Source organism: Cervus elaphus, chromosome 18 (assembly GCF_910594005.1).
Source record: "Cervus elaphus chromosome 18, mCerEla1.1, whole genome shotgun sequence".
Taxonomy (NCBI): domain Eukaryota; kingdom Metazoa; phylum Chordata; class Mammalia; order Artiodactyla; family Cervidae; genus Cervus; species Cervus elaphus.
In genome coordinates this window covers 106,509,850-106,526,899 of record NC_057832.1, presented here as the reverse complement: position 1 = coordinate 106,526,899, position 17,050 = coordinate 106,509,850, and the positions used below count along the sequence as shown (strand labels likewise).

The 17,050-nt window shown below is 42.2% G+C and overlaps 1 protein-coding gene and 1 long non-coding RNA gene across 2 annotated transcripts in view; one reads left to right on the top strand and one right to left on the bottom strand.

Annotated features, from left to right (window-relative positions):
• The window catches only part of CHRM2 (cholinergic receptor muscarinic 2), a 170,529-nt gene extending 153,907 nt beyond the window's left edge, over positions 1-16,622 (bottom strand). Inside the window, exons 1-2 of the mRNA XM_043873318.1 lie at positions 15,261-16,622; positions 14,830-14,996 (exon numbers count right to left, since the gene is read on the bottom strand). The gene's annotated coding sequence lies outside the window, so the exon portion shown is untranslated. The remainder of the gene's footprint in view (positions 1-14,829; positions 14,997-15,260) is intronic.
• On the top strand, positions 1,076-3,576 carry LOC122674770. The gene is made up of 3 exons (XR_006335029.1): positions 1,076-1,086; positions 2,178-2,181; positions 3,443-3,576. It is a non-coding gene; the product is annotated as an uncharacterized LOC122674770 (long non-coding RNA).
• Positions 16,623-17,050: the final 428 nt, after the last annotated feature.

The window sequence follows — 17,050 nt, the reverse complement described above, 5'->3', positions numbered from 1 at the left end:
TAAAAGGCTTCATCCATCATATTTTGCTCTGCTTTTAGCATTTGTCATATATATCCAGGGAACAAAAACACTGCAGAACTTGTTTTCAATTATCTTTTACTATGTCAAGTTAAAAGGTTGAGTTGATATCTTTTGATGAGCATTAAACATTATTTAAAAAACAATACTGGTCCAAATAGATAACTGAAAGGATTAATGAAAACTCTAGTTATATGCTATTTCAGTAGCAAAAATGAATAGATGCAATTTCCAAAGCTTCTGGAAAGCAGAATAGTTGATTCTTGCAAGATTGTAGTATCTCACTGAATCAGGGTTGATCCGCAGCAAGAATCCAGAAGAATGACATAATGATCAATCTGTATTATGACAGGTTGACCCCTGTGTCATACCTGTTGTTAAAGTTTTGATTTTCACTCTTACTTAAACCTCAGCATGTCCAACAAAATGGTACCACTAAATCATGAGAAAGTGTTAGTCACAAAGTTATGTCCAACTCTTCGTGACCCCATGGACTGTAGCCTGCCAGGATCCTCTGTCCGTGGAATTCTCTAGGCAAGAATGCTGGTGTGGATAGCCCTTCCCTTCTCCAGGAGATCTTCCCTACCCAGGGATTAAACCCATGTCTCCTGCACTGCAGGCAGGCTCTTTTCATCTGAGCCACCAGGGAAGCTCCCCTTTGAAAACATCAGGGAAACAGAAGAGGGGAGATGGGAAACAGAAGAGGGGAGATGGAAAAAAGAATCCAAAGTCACACAGAAGTGAAAAAGACTAGCAAGGGGGTTGTATAACTCAGGTTTTTTTTTTTTTAGAAAGAAACTGAGGAATTAAAAATAATCATATAGAGCATTTCATAGGGGTAGACATGACAGGGTAATGCAAATGGAAATTGAATTGGGTATCAAGAAGTTCAGGCCCCAAATCCTGGCTCTGTCACCTTAAATCCTTGTCACCTACAAGGCAACTCACTTCCATTTCTTGCTCAGTTTCCTTAACTGTAAAATAAATGCACAAGACTAAATAATTTTGAACACTTCACTAAAGACTTGACTCTGTGAAGTCGAAGGAACTAGAGACAAACTGGCAAGAGTACGATGGTAACCAAAATGCAAATTCTTGACCACTATTTTATACTGCCTGACAGCGGAGTGTACCTTTTGTGAGGTACTGGAACCTCAAGTCTGGGGAAATGTTAAAACCCTTTCTTTTTTTTTTTTTTTAAAACCCTTTCTTTCTAAGCTCTCTAGTCAATAGTGAAGGCCAGTGGAAGTTTCTGGCTGCCAAAGAGCACAGCTCCACTATAACCACCAAGGCTGCAGAGTGCTATTATGACAGAATGCTAAGCCTGAGTAAAGAAGGGGGTGAAATTGGGCATGTGAGTACAGTATCTCCACTTCCCCAGCAATATTTCTGTGGGACGAGAGAGGGGTCAAGTAGGAGGGATAGCTAGGGATAGCAAAGCAATGTGATTTGCATAAAGTAAGTGCTAAGTAAATATTTGTTGAATTAATGAATAAAAGAACAAATAAATTCTTATTCCAATTCTATGCATAAGACTAAGGCTACATAGTATGGCAAGGTATGCAGAATGGCACTCCATTTCATGATGTAAATCATTCTCCACCTTTTAAGATAATTCTCCATATTATCTTGTAGGTGGAATGAAACAAAGGGAGTCCATTCTTTTTGATGTATTGAAAGTCCATCCTAGTATGAAAAAAAAGTGTATATTTAAATCCTATGTGATCTGTGCTAACTAAAATTTGTTTCAACATACCCTACATATAATAACAATCAAGGTGAGTTACTTTAAAAGTTCATGTGATAGTTATTAATTACATTCAGCTTAAATAAAGTAATTATAGTACCATATACCATATACCTACATAGGTACCCCATAGAAAATTTTGCTCAAGCTTAGATGAAGTGTTGGTTTCAAAAGTGGGAAAACTTGTCAGAACAAAAGGGTTATTTTGAAAGGAAAATTTTACCTAGAAAGAGAATTTCTTTGAGCTATTTCAGAAAATGGTGACTTCTTGTTATGAAACCAACAGAAGAAGATTAGGGTAGTAAGAAATTTTGGATGTTCAGCAGAGGCAACAGAGGAAAAGATGGTTGGATAGCATCATTGACTCAATGATGTTTGAGCAAACTCCAGGAGATAGTGAAGGACAGGGAAGCCTAGTGTGCTACAGTCCATGGGGTTGCAAAGAGTTGGACACAACTTAGTGAGTGAACAACAGCAAGCAGACTAAAGGCATAAAATCATCATTAAAAATATTTATTGACTTCTGCTACGTGCCAAGCATAGAGCCAGGCATAAGATGCTGAGAAAAACTTTAAAAACCACAAAATGTAAATCTTCCCTTTATGGACCGTGTCTCTTTTTATGAGACCAGAGAATAGCAACAACTTCATTCATTGTGTAAAGGACTTGAATAGAAGGTACATGTTTAAGCCAAAGAGTGAGCCCAAGCAGAGATACTAAAAGTCAAACTTTAAAAGCCTTTTTCCAGTGGTCATGTATGGATGTGAGAGTTGGACTGTGAAGAAAGCTGAGTGCCAAAAAATTGATGCTTTTCAACTGTGGTGTTGGGAGAAGACTCTTGAGAGTCCCTTGGACTGCAAGGAGATCCAACCAGTCCATCCTAAAGGAGATCAGTCCTGGGTGTTCATTGGAAGGACTGATGCTGAAGCTGAAGCTCCAGTACTATGGCCACCTCATGCAAAGAGTTGACTCACTGGAAAAGACCCTGATGCTGGGACAGATTTGGGGCAGCAGGAGAAGGGGATGACAGAGGATGAGATGGCTGGATGGCATCACCAACTCGATGGACATGAGTTTGAGTAATCTCTGGGAGTTGGTGATGGACAGGGAGGCCTGACGTGCTGCGATTCATGGGGTCTCAAAGAATCGGACACGACTGAGTGACTGAACTGAACTGAACTGAAAAGCCTCTAAGGATTTGTCTTACTTTTCAAATAAATTAAGAATACTCTGTCTGCTACTGGTAAAACAAGTCAAGTTTACGCTCCATTTAAAGGTCAGTAAAAGTATCTTGGGTAAGTTCTCAGGTTTTCTTCTTAGCTTCATTATAAGTGATCTGCTGAGACTTGGAAGATCTTGGAAAAAAGAAACAGAAAAAAAAACAAAAACAGATTTGCGATGTCCATTCTTCCTCTTCTCATAATTACAGACTCAAAGGAGCTGAAGAGTTGCCTACACTGGATAAACACACTAAGTCTCTGCAGAGAGGCGAAATATTTTAAATATTTTTGTCTGCATTACTATATATATATAGATAGATAGATATAGATATCTATCTATCTATCTATATATATAGTGAGATTGCAATATATACAGTGAAAAATATAATAATGAGAAATAAAAATAGTTAAATAAAAACCACAAGATGGCAAGTATTGAAAGAGTCATCAAGCTAAGAAAAAACATGAAGGAAACATAAATGCATATTACTAAGTAAAAGAAGCCAATCTGAAGAGTCTACATACTATATGATTCCAACTATATAACATTCTGGAAAATGCAAAACTCTGGAGACAGTAAAAGGATCAGTGTGGTTAAGAGGGAAAGAGGTGTACATAGGGGGAACCACAGAGGATTTTGTGGGGCAATGAAATTACCCTTTATGATCCTATAATGGTGGACACATGTTATTATCTTTACATCTGTCAAAACTCTTGGAAAATACACCACCAAGAGTGAACCCCACTGTAAACTAGGAACCGTAAGTTCATCCATTGTAACCAGTGCCCGTCTCTAGTGGCTGATGTGAGCTGTGGAAGCAGCCGTCTGTGTATGGGGGCAGGGAGCATATGAGAATTCATTGTACTTTCTAGTCAGTTTTGCTGTGAACTTAAAACTTCTTTAAAACACACACACACACACACAAAGATGAGCAGCAAGGAAGTTATCTTTCAGTAATTATACAGAGTAATGAAAAATCATTTTGAATTTTAGATAACTGATCTTTTGATATCATTTCATATTCAATTATATTGGGAAGTTAAAATAAGAGCACATGGAGTTTGGTAGAAAAAATAATTTTTAAAAGTAGTCAAATATTTGCAGCGACTGGGATGAATAACCCACTCTAATTTAATTAAAGGAAGCAAATGCAGAAAATGACCTTTAGAAACTCTGACCAGTATATGTCACAGTGATTTCAATGATCCGCAGTTCCTAAGTATTAGGGAAATCAGCTAACAGTCACCATCGAATATTTCTAAAAGTGCGTCTCACATCACAAGGTGCCAAAATATAAGAACTGGAGCAATATCTAATAAAGCAGAAGAGAGCAGGCTGCCAATTAGAGCCTACACTCTATATTCAATATCTTCTAAAATAATAGGACTAAATCAGAGGGGGAAATGTAACAAACTTTGTGTACTGAAAAAGCTGAAGAGAGGCAGGAGCAATTAAGTAGCTGAGGATTGAGAAACCAAAGAATGATTCCAGAGAAATGAATCATGGGAACTTGCATGGCCATAAAGAAGCTAAAATAAACCAGTGAACATCAAAGGGGAGACATTTGACAACATCTTTCTCCCTTGAAAATAACTCCTGAGATTCAATCTGAACACTTAAATGATAGAAAAGATATCATTTTATTTTGTTTGAATATGGAAACGCTGGAAAATAAATATGACCTCATTTCTATATCACTTCTTGAAAATAAAAGTAATGTGAATTTTTAGTAAATTCTTACAGAGATAGAAGCCAGGGAATCTTTTAAATGGAAGAGGTTTAAAGAGGAATGCTAAGGATGTGAATTTCTTGAAGTATGTGTTATGTAACTAACTAACTGCAAGGGAGAAGAATAATTATTACTCTAATTAATGAGGGCCTTGCTGTTGCTCCCTTGTGAAAGATACTCCTTGATTAAAAGTGTCAGTATGTAAAAATATTGACTGATATTGAAATGTAGGAGTGTGAAATTTCAATTAATTGTAAAAAAAATTAGCTGGTATTATCATTTACCAATAGACACTAATGATTCTTGGAGACTTAGGACATACAAACAAATAGTTAAGAGTTGACAGTGGGCATGTAAACAGGAATAGAATTAATCTACTGATGCTTCATCCCTCAGAATAATTAGCTCCTTAGGCCTTTTACATATGCAATGTGGAGGTTAACATTAAGTCATAGCAATTGTCTTGCAGAGAATAGGAATAGGTAGCACAATAGGAAACAGAAGATCAAATAATATTTTAACAACACATAGTGTTTTCATAGTCAACAAAAATGTTCCTACATATACATATATATGTTTTATAAATACTCACGGAGTCATATTTTATGCCTTGGCAATTCCATACCTAGAAGCTATCTTAAGACTCTTGTCCCCTCTGTACCTAGAGAGAGCTCCCAGGGGGCTAAGAAGGAAAAAGCATCTTCAAACAGGAAGCCTACTATCAGACTAAACCAGGAGGTGAGTGGCCAAGGTAGATTCTAAATATACCTGAGAGTGATTCCTCAAATATAAACTCTGTTTTCATGTTTCCATATTCTTAACTCAGTGTGATGTGCCCCTATTTCTTTTCTTCCCTCTTCTCCCTTGACTTTATCAGAATTAGATGGCAAATAATACAATGGGATATTCTTTTAAAAGAAACTCCCTATGGTAGTAAAACAAAATAAACAACAAAAAAATTAATACTTATCTTTGACTTTAGATGTGAGACTGATGCCCAAAGCAGTGAATTTACTCTTAGGTCTTAAGTTATTTTGTGTCCACTGGCAAAAATTTCTACACTTACTTAGAAAAAACAACCATCTATCACATCGGATTGGTGTAAGCTATAGAAATAGTATACATAAAGAAAATAAGCACAGGGTCTAAACTGTGGTAGACACGTAAGAAAGAGTGGCTATGATTTCACTGTTTTTATTGTCTTTATTGTCACAGAAGAGTATCTCATTCAAAATTCTGAAAATTTCCCTAACATGGAAACATTCAGTCATGAAAAATATCCAGTCATGCTCACTTTAAAGTAAATGCAAAAATGTGACCCCTTGAATGACACCCATCAGCCAGAGACAACAGATGTTAAACCTACATCATCCACTGTTCTCCCTGCCTTCAGTACTCCCAGGATACAATACAAAGGGAGAAAAAAGTCTATAATATTTAGGCTTACATGTGAAGACAAAACGGCCCACACCACTGATAAAATCTGGTAGCAAAGTAATTTTGAGGATGAAGCAAGAAAACAGCAGGCAGATTTGGGAAACACTTTGCCTTTGGGGCTGCTCTTTATTTTCTCCCTAAAATGAAACCAAATGTCCTGACGCTCTCAAAAAAATACAATTAAGTAGAGTTTCCCTATCATTTCCTATTTTTATGCTGGCTATATGGTAGCAGAACAGAGTATTAGAAAATCTTCATCATATTCAACAATATGAAATTGTATGAAATTTATGTTCTTCCCTTGCCAATCAAATTATTCCATGCTTAGCTTTTATAGAGAGTAGGAAAAATTAGCCTTTAGGTAATTCTTTAGCTTCCCACCTCACTCCTAAAGAGTTCCTTAGTAGTTAATTAAATAATCAAGAAATTATAGGCTTTTCTTCCTATATTATTTCATCTTGTTTACTGACTTGGCATAGTTGATGAGGTAGGGGAAGGCGCTTCTTTGCTTTATTAAAGTGGAAGACAGCTTCAGGACCAAGGGTGAGCAATAACATCAGGAAAGACCACCATAACATTCCTTTCCTGGAGGAGGTTTTATAGTCTGCTACTTGGTTTCATCACTGCACCAACATTTTGCAACAGTAACAGTGAAATGTATCCCCATTAACATTTGTGACAATTTCTCCACTCTCCCATACTAGAACTCCTCCATTAGAGCTGGGAGAGGAAGGGGAAGAGAGCCAGGTGCTTGGTCTGGCTAGATTAGTAGTGGAAATCCAGACAGAACTCCAGATAGGAGAGTGCACAGAGGAGCTCTGGAACCACAAAGACATCTTCCCAAGGAAGTATTGCAGAGAATGAGTAATTTTGAACAGAAAAAATGGAAAGAAATCAAGTGCTTATTTCTTCAATAACCAGGACTGATTTAATTCTAAGGACATAAGGTATACGTATGTACTATACTTCATCTAGACAAATAAGTATCAGAGACATATGACATAGAAGAGAAGCATCTTTATCTTTGGATATTCTCCTGAATTGTTACTCATCACATGTAACTGAAAGATCCAATAGTCTCTGACCACAACCAAACTCTCAGTCTCAATGGCTCACACAAGGAAGACTCCTGATGATACTGGTAGCAGCATTTGGGTTGATTATCCAATCTTTGTTCCTCTCCATTGCCCTTTAGATGCCAGTTCTTCAATCTGATCTTATTTTAAAATGTAGTCCTGTGTTTACCCACCTCAGTATCACATGAGGTGCTAAACACACAGATTCTTGGGTCTGGCCCCAAATCTGCTGACCCAGAATCTCTGTAAGAAGAATACAGTATTTCAAGGACTCAACCAGTGAATGAACCTCTTTGAAAGACTTCCTAGCAGAGAGAGGTGATTTGATTCAAATAATTCAGAATCTGGTTGATGATGAATGTTGATGGCTGAAAAAGTAGATCCATTTCTTCCATAAGATCAACATTCAAGGGGATCTAGGAGCCTCAATTTCAGAACGAAGAAGTCCTGCTCTACTGAACCCTGTAAATCTAGATAACTTCAAACTAATACTCTGCTACCACATTTGCTATTCATTTTCACTGATCTTAAAAACACAGATCTTCAGTTTTGTTTTTGCTGCACATAAGCCATGGGTTGAAAATTTGACTTTAAACTAGTTATTTGACCTATGGATATGCCTATAATTTCCTTGATACAATAAAACGGAATGGGGGACTAGGCATATTAATAGTTACCTATTATTTACTCAAAACATTGGGGAAAAATAAAGCTCTGTAAAGCTCTGATTCTAACACATTTGAAATGTATATCCCTGTCATGTACGCAAACATGACCTCTGTTCTCTGTTCTCAATACAGACATTACTCAATACAGCATCACTAACAAATTCCGGTTAGTGCCCCATTACCAGTACCAGGTAAAAATCATTCAACTTGCCTAGAACTCTTGCAGGCTAACCATTTTGTAAACAGCTCATTTTAATATCCAAGAAAACAATTCTGCCAACCCCATAGAGCAATGTACCTGATTGTGAGAAATTAAATGAAATTATAGGATGCTAAATATTTGGCAAAATACCTGCCACACCATAGCTTTTCTTACCTATTAGTTTGGGGAATGACTAGTATAAGTATTATATTTATCACTGCTTATTAGTTTTATACTAATAGTAAATTAAATGAAGAGGAGGAGGAAAAAGAGAAGAATAAAGAGAAAACAAATTTGACCAATATTTACTTTGCATTTACTCTCTGTCAGTCATTATACTAAGCTATATATATATATATATATATATATATATATATATATATATATATATATATATTATTTCCTTGTGTAGAGGGGGAATGAAGAAATGGCTAACAGAGCTTGGAATAAAGGCTTTGATCATCTATGGAAAATCTCATGTGGATTTGATTTTTATTTTATCCTAGACAGTTGAGACAGTGAAGAATTTTTAACAAGAGGATGACATGTTCAGATTTGCATTTTAGAAAGGTTATTCTGGCAATGTGAGGCATAGATTGTACTAGAGAAAGACTGAAGGTGGGAGGCCATAAAAACACAAGGCTCTGGTGATAGTTCAAGTAAGAGATGCTAAAGATCTAAAAGAGATGTGTGGATGGAGAAGAGACGATGAAGTCCAGACAAATCTAAGAGATGTTTGATTTGATGACTCAGTTAGATGGTGACAGTAGAATTGGAGTGAGGAAGAAAGAAGATATTTCTAGCATATCAACCTTACTTCTAATTTGTCATGTAATTTGTGAGTAATAATAATATGCATATTGATATTCACACAATAATATAGAGCAAACTTTCAAGTTTCTCATATAACAAAACAACAAATTATACATGCAAATTATTATTTATCATCATCATCACTATTATATATCCTATCCAGCAAGAACAGTGTTCCCATTCTAAAGACAGAACACTTCCATTTTGAAATTTTAAAGACTTAAACATACAAAACAATCCACTAGCTTAGATATCTCATCCAGAGATATCTCAGTATCTCCTATAACAAAACTCTCTTTGTAAATCACACAGAAAAATTTTCACAATAATGCTAAACACATAAGGGTCATAAATATCCATTTCCCATAACTTTGTAGAATTCTACGCAGCAAACAGTACTTAATATGTGCAGGCAATGTTTTCTACTAATCTATTTACTTAAAAACATACTAATTAAGAGTCTTTCTTGCTTCTGTCCACCTCAAACTAACATTGAAACTAAAATTCTCTCAATTTAAAAAAATGTTCTTGCCCAATCCACAGTAGTGTGCTTCCTGTTACTGGACACCAGAGGGCGCCATTCAGTGAAAGCTTGGATTGGGGAGAGGGGGACGAAAAACAAAGAAGGAATTCCATTGCTAATGAGAGACTGATTTTTTAGTGTGTACCCTTATCTACCATGAAACATTACCATGGTAACAGCACCAGTTAAGATGACTGTATATTTAGGTCACAGTATAAAAGAAGGAGCTTGAACATGTGTGCAGAAAAAGGGAAATGAAATAAAGACAAGAATATATCAAGTGTAGAAGGAGGCAAACCAGTCAGAACAAGCCTCACATACTTTGCTAATCGTACATTCACAAAGTCACACCATGCTTTTCAAAGCAAAGATGGATGATCAGTTTTAACTAAAATCAGAACCTGCCATTCAAACTCGGAACTTTAATCACCAACAATCTTAATATAAAGAAAGAGGAACTCAAGTGGAGAGACAACTAGAGGGAAGTTGGAATGTGTATACTCTGAGGCAGTTCTTGGTTAATTGCATCACAATGGAAAACCTCTTTACCCACTTCAACACTTAAGGTGAGTTAAACTGGGTAGTATCAAAAACTCTTTCATCCTCCTGCACCAGGCAAAAGAAAATCTTGGTGTCACTATAGGTGAAAATAGAGTCTGCCAAAATACCAGGTAATTTCTGTGCCCTTACTTTCCTCTGCCAGAGGCAATCACTGGGTCAAGCAGGTTATGCCAACAGAAGAATCTAGTTGGCGATGAATCTTTCTTGCTTAGGTTTTAGGGAATACAACCAGAATACATAGTTTAACTAAAGGAGTGGGGAGAATACTGTTGGACTCAAAACACCAGAGTTGTGATTTCCCCAGACATAGGGGAAAACGTGCACTGTATCTCCACAGTGTAAGACAAAGCCTGGTGTCCAACAGGAGTCCAAAGACAGCCGTTGTTTGAATCCAGGGACCGCGACTTACTAGCTATATGACCTTGGGTCATTACCTGACCCCTCTGAAAGCCAGTTTCCTCATTTGTAAAATGGGGACAATAGCATCTACTTCATAGGGTTGTGGCCATGATACAATAAGAAACTGATTCATTAATTCACTCATTCAACAAATAGTTAATAAAGTCCTAGAAGGTGACAGACACTATTTTAAACATGGGATAAACCCCTGACAGAAAAAGATGTGACGTGCTTAGGACAGTTTCAGAGACTTAGAACACACTACATGAAAATGCATTTCCAAGGAAAAATGACCTGCTTCCTTTGTTCCACACAAAACACAGACTACTATCACCATGATCAACCAAGTGGCCCTGCTGAGCTCTGGGGGACGCGGTCAGTACCCTTCCTCCGACACCTTGTAAGGAAAGCAGTCCCCACGTCTGCTGAGTGAACCAAAGGCAGACAAAATGGGGACAGGAGACAGGGAATGAAGCAGGTGGTAACAGTCACCAGGAGAATGTTGGCGGTTTTGATATAGAGAAGTTCACTGAGGGGCACAATACAGGCCCACGTAGGAAAATGCCAACTCACCTCCAATACAAAGTTAAAAGAAGAAAACCAGGTCCCTCAAGGAAGCTGTGTGACAGAATGTTTCTGTCAGTCTTTCTTGATCCTACTGAGTAAACTGAAGAAAGATTAAGATAAGAATAAGAGTGGGGTTTGAGTGGTCATATTTAGGCAGTTACTCATGGGCATTCTCTCACAGGCATGCCCCAAGGACTGACATCAGTGATGGAGATTATTATGGGGCTCTTAATGGCATGCTCACAGATTCTTGTCCCCATTTTTTCCCTCCCATTCTCTCTTCAATTCCTTTATTAGAATAAATTGCCTCCTCTTCCTCTCTGGCACTGGCTTTACCTTTGTTCATTGCTGTGGGTTAGTGACATGTGTCTCCTGTCCGTCCTTCTTCAGTAAAGCGGGTTCCTTGCCCTCCCCGCCCTTCTCTGTGAGCCAGCAGACTGTGGTCTGCTGTTTTCCCCAAAACTCTGAGACTTCCCTTCCCTCCTCCTGTGCTCAGAGGGTTGGCTACTCTGAAATTAGAATTGTAACACTGCCACTGAACATACATACAAGTGCCTGATGTTAGGGGTTATCTGGGCAAAGAAGGGGATAGGATCGTGTTTGGAGCAATGTCGGTTTTTAAATGTGACAGATTGACAGATTGTGGGGGCTCATTCCAAAGAGACTTTTACCTACATTCGCCTGCTGGCTTTCCTGCATCTGGCTTCCCAGGTGGCTCAGTGAGAAAGAATCCACCCGCCGATGCAAGAGACTCGGGAGACATGGGTTCGATCCCTGGGTTGGAAAAATCCTCTGGAGTAGGAAATGGCAATCCATCCAGTATTCTTGCCAGGAAATCCCACGAACAGAGGAGCCTGGCAGGCGACAGAATGTGTGGTCGCAAAGAGTCGGACACGACTGACGGACTGAGCACGCAAGCACACTCTCCTACACTTAGCCCTGAAGTCAGCTGAGTTACAGACACATTCTGTGGCTTCTCTTGAACTTAAACTAGGATAGGGATAATCAAATCGACCTAATTTCTCCCTACAATCCCCCCAGACAACCTCAAACACCTTACATAAGCAAACACATTTTTCTTTTATAGGTCACATTTTTCTTTTATAGGAAGACCAAGCATCTTTCAGGAAGCCCACCCTGAATTTTTGGATCCAAGAACTTTACCCCACTCCTGCCCCATCTCATTCACAGAGTTTTAAAACAGTAAGCTGAGTTGGTTGGTATTTCCATGCCTTTTTAGGGTCAAGTTTTACTTTTCAGCTTTAATTGGCATAATTGTTTAGCCTAGTAAAGCATGTAGAGTCAATAGAAGTTGCTTATAGTACTGCCACAGCTAGACACATTTACTAATAATAGTAATAATAAAAATTCATCTGATAATAACTTATTACTTCTTGAATCCTTAGCCATCAAATCCTGCAAAGCTGCTACACTGTTGGGACAAAATTCTTCCATCCATTTGCCAAGAGTCTCAAAAGTCCACTTTCTGAATTGTAGCCTAATATAGTTCTTAGTGTGATCCACTGGTTTAATTCTATGATTATGCCCTTGTGGTTATCACCCCCAAAGACCCTACATACACACACCTAATTGCAGTTTCTTAACTGTGTCATCATCCTTATTATTTGCTTATCAATGAAAATGTACTCTCTCTATACATCCTTCTATATATTTTATATATAATATATATATATATATATATATATATATATATATATATAATCTGTATATATATAATGTATATATACAGATTGCCAACAAAATACAGCAGGGGGACCCTGTGGCCCAAGGCTGGGTGAACAGCTATAGTGTAGGAGGTACCACATTCCAGAGCCCTCTCAAGGCAGGTAAACGGGAAAGGCCTGGAGCAAAGAGAGCTGCTGGTCCACTCCAGGACCTGGCTATCTGAACTTCTCCAGAGAGAGGTTGCTCCCCCGAGTGGGCTCTCCTCCACGCAGGCGCCGAGGGGGCCAGAGCCTCAGGGTCCCCTCGGAGCAGTTGCAGCCGAGCTCCAGTGCTGGGGGCCTTTGCCCTCAGAGTCTCCCCCCACCCCACCCTCAACCCAAATTCAAGTTTTTCCCAGGCCTTTCCCATTGCCCCACTGTTTCTCTCTGGAATCTGGGCCGGGTCCCCTCCGCATTGGTCCAGCCCTCCGCCGGGCCAAGGCCATTGCCGCTGTGACGGTGATCCTGGCCAAGGAGGTGGTCCCTGCTGCAGGCCCTCGGGGTTGTGGAACGGGGGGGCGGGGGCTGCGTGCGTTGCAGCAGGGAGATGCGTGTGGTGTCGCGTGCTGTGTGTACTAGGGGATGCGCAAACTACACGAACCCACTGCCACCCAGCGCTAAGAAAAAAGAGCAAGAAAAGCAACACAAACCAGAAAAGGGAAAGATGAAAGGGAAATAGAAAGTCGATGCGGGGGATCCCGGAGCTCGAGGACTTGAAGGCTCTGTGCTCTTGCCGGCTCCCGCGCCTGGGCGGGCCGACCTGGAGCCCGTGGGGGCCTCAGCCACGCATGGGCCGTGGCCGCGAACCAAGTAAGGACACCGGAGGGCGGCTCCGGTGAGATGTCGGTCGACAGCTCTGCTTGCCTCAGGCGTTTACCTCCGTTTCTCCGCTCTCCTCCCTCCCCTCCGTCCCGAGTGACTCCCCAGAGATATTTCCTTGCTGGCAACCCTGGTCTCAAGGCGTGGGTCTGGCGAGCCCAGTGGACCCTCCCTTTTACGATTTTGTGGCTCAGAGCAGCCTGGAGGACGGCGACGAGCCGGAGGCTAGAGGAAGATGGGGACGCTGGCAGGAGGCTGAGGCAGTGGGTGTGCGCTGCTTTCTGAGTCAGTGATTCCGGGGAACCTTAGGTCTCGACCTCTTAAGAGCTCTCCCAGGCAAGCAGCGTCCGGCCCCGCTGGGGGCGCCCCAGGGGCGGGGGGCAGAGCGCACAGGTGGAATTGCTGCGCGACCTCCCCTGCGCCGGCTTGGACCTTCCGAACCTCGCAGGTTCCGAGAGCTACAAGTTATCTGCGATCGCCCGAGTCCGCAGGTGCGGACGGCAAGGGGATATTGTGGGTGCAGTTGTTCCCAATCTACAACCCCGAAGCCCGCCGGCGTGGCTCAGAGCTCGTTGTGAGGTGGCTGTCGGCGCAGCCCTGGCATGGTCCGGGACCCCGCGGGCTTGGGGCTGAGACCCTGTCCTCTAGCCGAGGCGGACCGCCGACCTCGTGGTCGGGCCGACACGGGACGAGGTTGCAGAAGGCTTCCTCCTCCTCTGTCCTGGGACCCTCTCCCCATTCGTATCCCCCACCCCCCGCCCTTGGCCACGCTCCTTGGACCACAGCGCGAAGCCTCCCTCTGGCAACCTGGCGCGGGCACCCAAAGAGCTGTTAGGAACGTTGAACCCGGGGATCGTGCTGGGCCGGGGGAACCGGGCCTCCACCCCAAACGCCTGGGAGATGTGGCCAGACCCCAGGCTGGAAGAAACGTGAGGGGCAGGAGAGGGCGAAGCTCCCCAGTCTTGCGGCCACCGCAAGGAGGGGGAGTTGGTGACAGTGGCGGGGGCGGCGGGCTGGAGGAGGGAGCGAGCCCCGGCCGGCTCGGGCCCCCCGGCCGCCTTGCCACATTCCTCCGGACTCGGCGGCCCGCGGAATGGCACCTCTTCCCGCGCTCTGCCTCTTCCGCCCCTGCTTTCCAGACCCGCCATCGCTGCCCTCAGTTCTCCAAGCCCCAGAAACCAAAGTTTCCGTTTGAGAAGCTGGACTTGTGGAAGAATTCGCCAATTCCCTCACCCCAGGCCCCTCCGCGCCCGTTCCGGAGAATCGGGAGGTGCCAGGGTCCCTGGCGCTGGCCAGCGTAGGGCTGAGCAGCTGGCTGTCCTTACCTGCCGCCGGATTAGCTCCAGTGGCCTCCTCGGGCTGCAGTATCCCTGGCGTGGGCTGGCTGGCAGGAGCGTGGAGCCCTTCGCGGGTTCGGGGCTGACCCGCCGCGGAGCTACCCGCGCGCGGCTCAGAGTCCGAGGCCGGGCGCCGGCTCGCTCTCTCCCTTGATCTTGCAAACGAAAAGAAAAAGATTAGTTGGTGCCGCGACACTCAGAGGGGTGGGGCGGGGGGAGGCGGGGAGAGAGCGGACCCAAAGGCTCGGGCAGGAGCCGTGGGGCTCGGGCGCGCGCTAGCAGAGTCGCGCACCCCACACGCGTCCCAGGCACTTTACGAGTCTGGAGGCCCTTGGCGGTGTAGACTGGAGTTAAAGTGACACTGCCCCCGCCCGCCACATCAAACACCAAAGGCGAAGAAGCAAAAAGGACTTTCAAACCTGGCTTTCACGAAGATGAGTCTGGAGAGCAAGACCGAACGGAGACCTGGCTGGACTGACGAGCTGGGCGGGATTCATTTCTTCACTAAAGTGACTGGGGAAGTAGTTATTAGTGTAGGGGCAACTAATTACTAATTAGTTCCGTGGCTCTGGCGATCTCCGAGTGGAATCTGCAGTTTCAAGGCTCTGGCCAACCCGCAGGCTGGCGCGTGTGCGTTCGTGTGTGTGTGCGTGCCCCTGTGTGTCACGCGCACTCGCTGGAGCGGGTCTCTGCGTCCGGGCACCTTTGGTATGAAAAGAGAGTGTGTATGTATTCGTCACTGTGTGTTCGATTAGCTGCGATGTGCAGACAATTTCTGGAGAAAACATTTACAATTTTCTTTCAATATGACGGGATTAGTTGCTGTTGAAGGCGCTCCTCCAATGAAATCTTCTCTGCTCTCTGATTTGGCGGTTCTTCTGAGGAAATATGACAGCCTTTTCTCCAGCCTCCTTTCTGCTCCCTTCCAAGTCCATCCCCAGAGCCAAGCTCTCCATCTGCAATTTCTACATCAGAACGTTTACAGTTACCACCATTGCCCAGTCCCATTCCTGCAAGTATGATTGCTATAAAAGTGACATGACATATTGGGAAGAACTCGGTGTTGCTTTCTGATTGCCGAAGACGCTTAAGCCCAGTTTTTCCAGGTGGGAAAATATTAGAAAAATCCTCTATGCTTTGTAAACATATAATCGTGCTGAACTATTCACAGATTGTTTATTTCTTTGGGACACTGGCAAATGTTTAAGAGGAAGAGGTTAGATTACAAAGTATTTATGGTCCTTTATGAAATTTGGGATCTCCGTGAAAAAATCAGTATATAACTTTTCTCTGTTAAATCAATCTTAGCTTTTTATTTTTTCATTTTAATGAGAAATCCATTCCAAGAAGAATATTCATTATTTTTAGGCTGTAGTCCCAATTGATAAAGATAAAATGATATAAACAATATGATTCTAAAGTATAGCTGAGGACAAGACTTGCTTTTGTGAAACTATGTGTATATAAACATAGCATCAGTGTATGATATGCTATAAGGCTGCATTTTCTTTCATCTACCTTTGGCAATCAAATGGAAACAGCTTGAAACCTTAATTGATGTATCCAATTAAGTTCAGTTCAAATCTTGATGCCTAGGCCTTTGCTAGTTGTCAAAAGGAATACAGAATAGCAAAAGTCGTTGCCCCTGTCTTTTATAAGCTCCCCATTTTATTGACTTCCCTGGTGGCTCAGTGGTAAAGAATTTGCTTGCAATGCAGGAGCCACAGGAGATGCAGGTTCGATTTCTGGGTTGGGAAGATCCCCTGAGGAGGAAATGGCAACCCACTCCAGTATTCTTGTCTGGAGAATCCCATGGACAGATGAGCCTGGTGGGTTACAGTCCATGGTGTCGCAAAGAGTCAGACAGGACTAAAGCGACTTAGCATGCATGCATGCATCTTATTGGCAGGGAAAGACATTCAGATGACAATCAAGATGAATAAATACACAGCAATATAAATTCATCAATAAATACAAATTGTGTATATGAAAAGGTCTGCCTTTCTGTTAACTCATACCCATCACCAAGTAGGACATGGCACAAACTATGTGGTTTGATGTAAGTCATCCTGAAATAATGCATTACATACCGTGGCTCTACCTTCAGCCTCCATACCCTCACATCCCACCATCACTGGGACAGTATAAGATACTTGTTAGAAAATCAAGACAGTTCTGTCCAGTCTTGACCTCAGCTTCCCCCAGCATT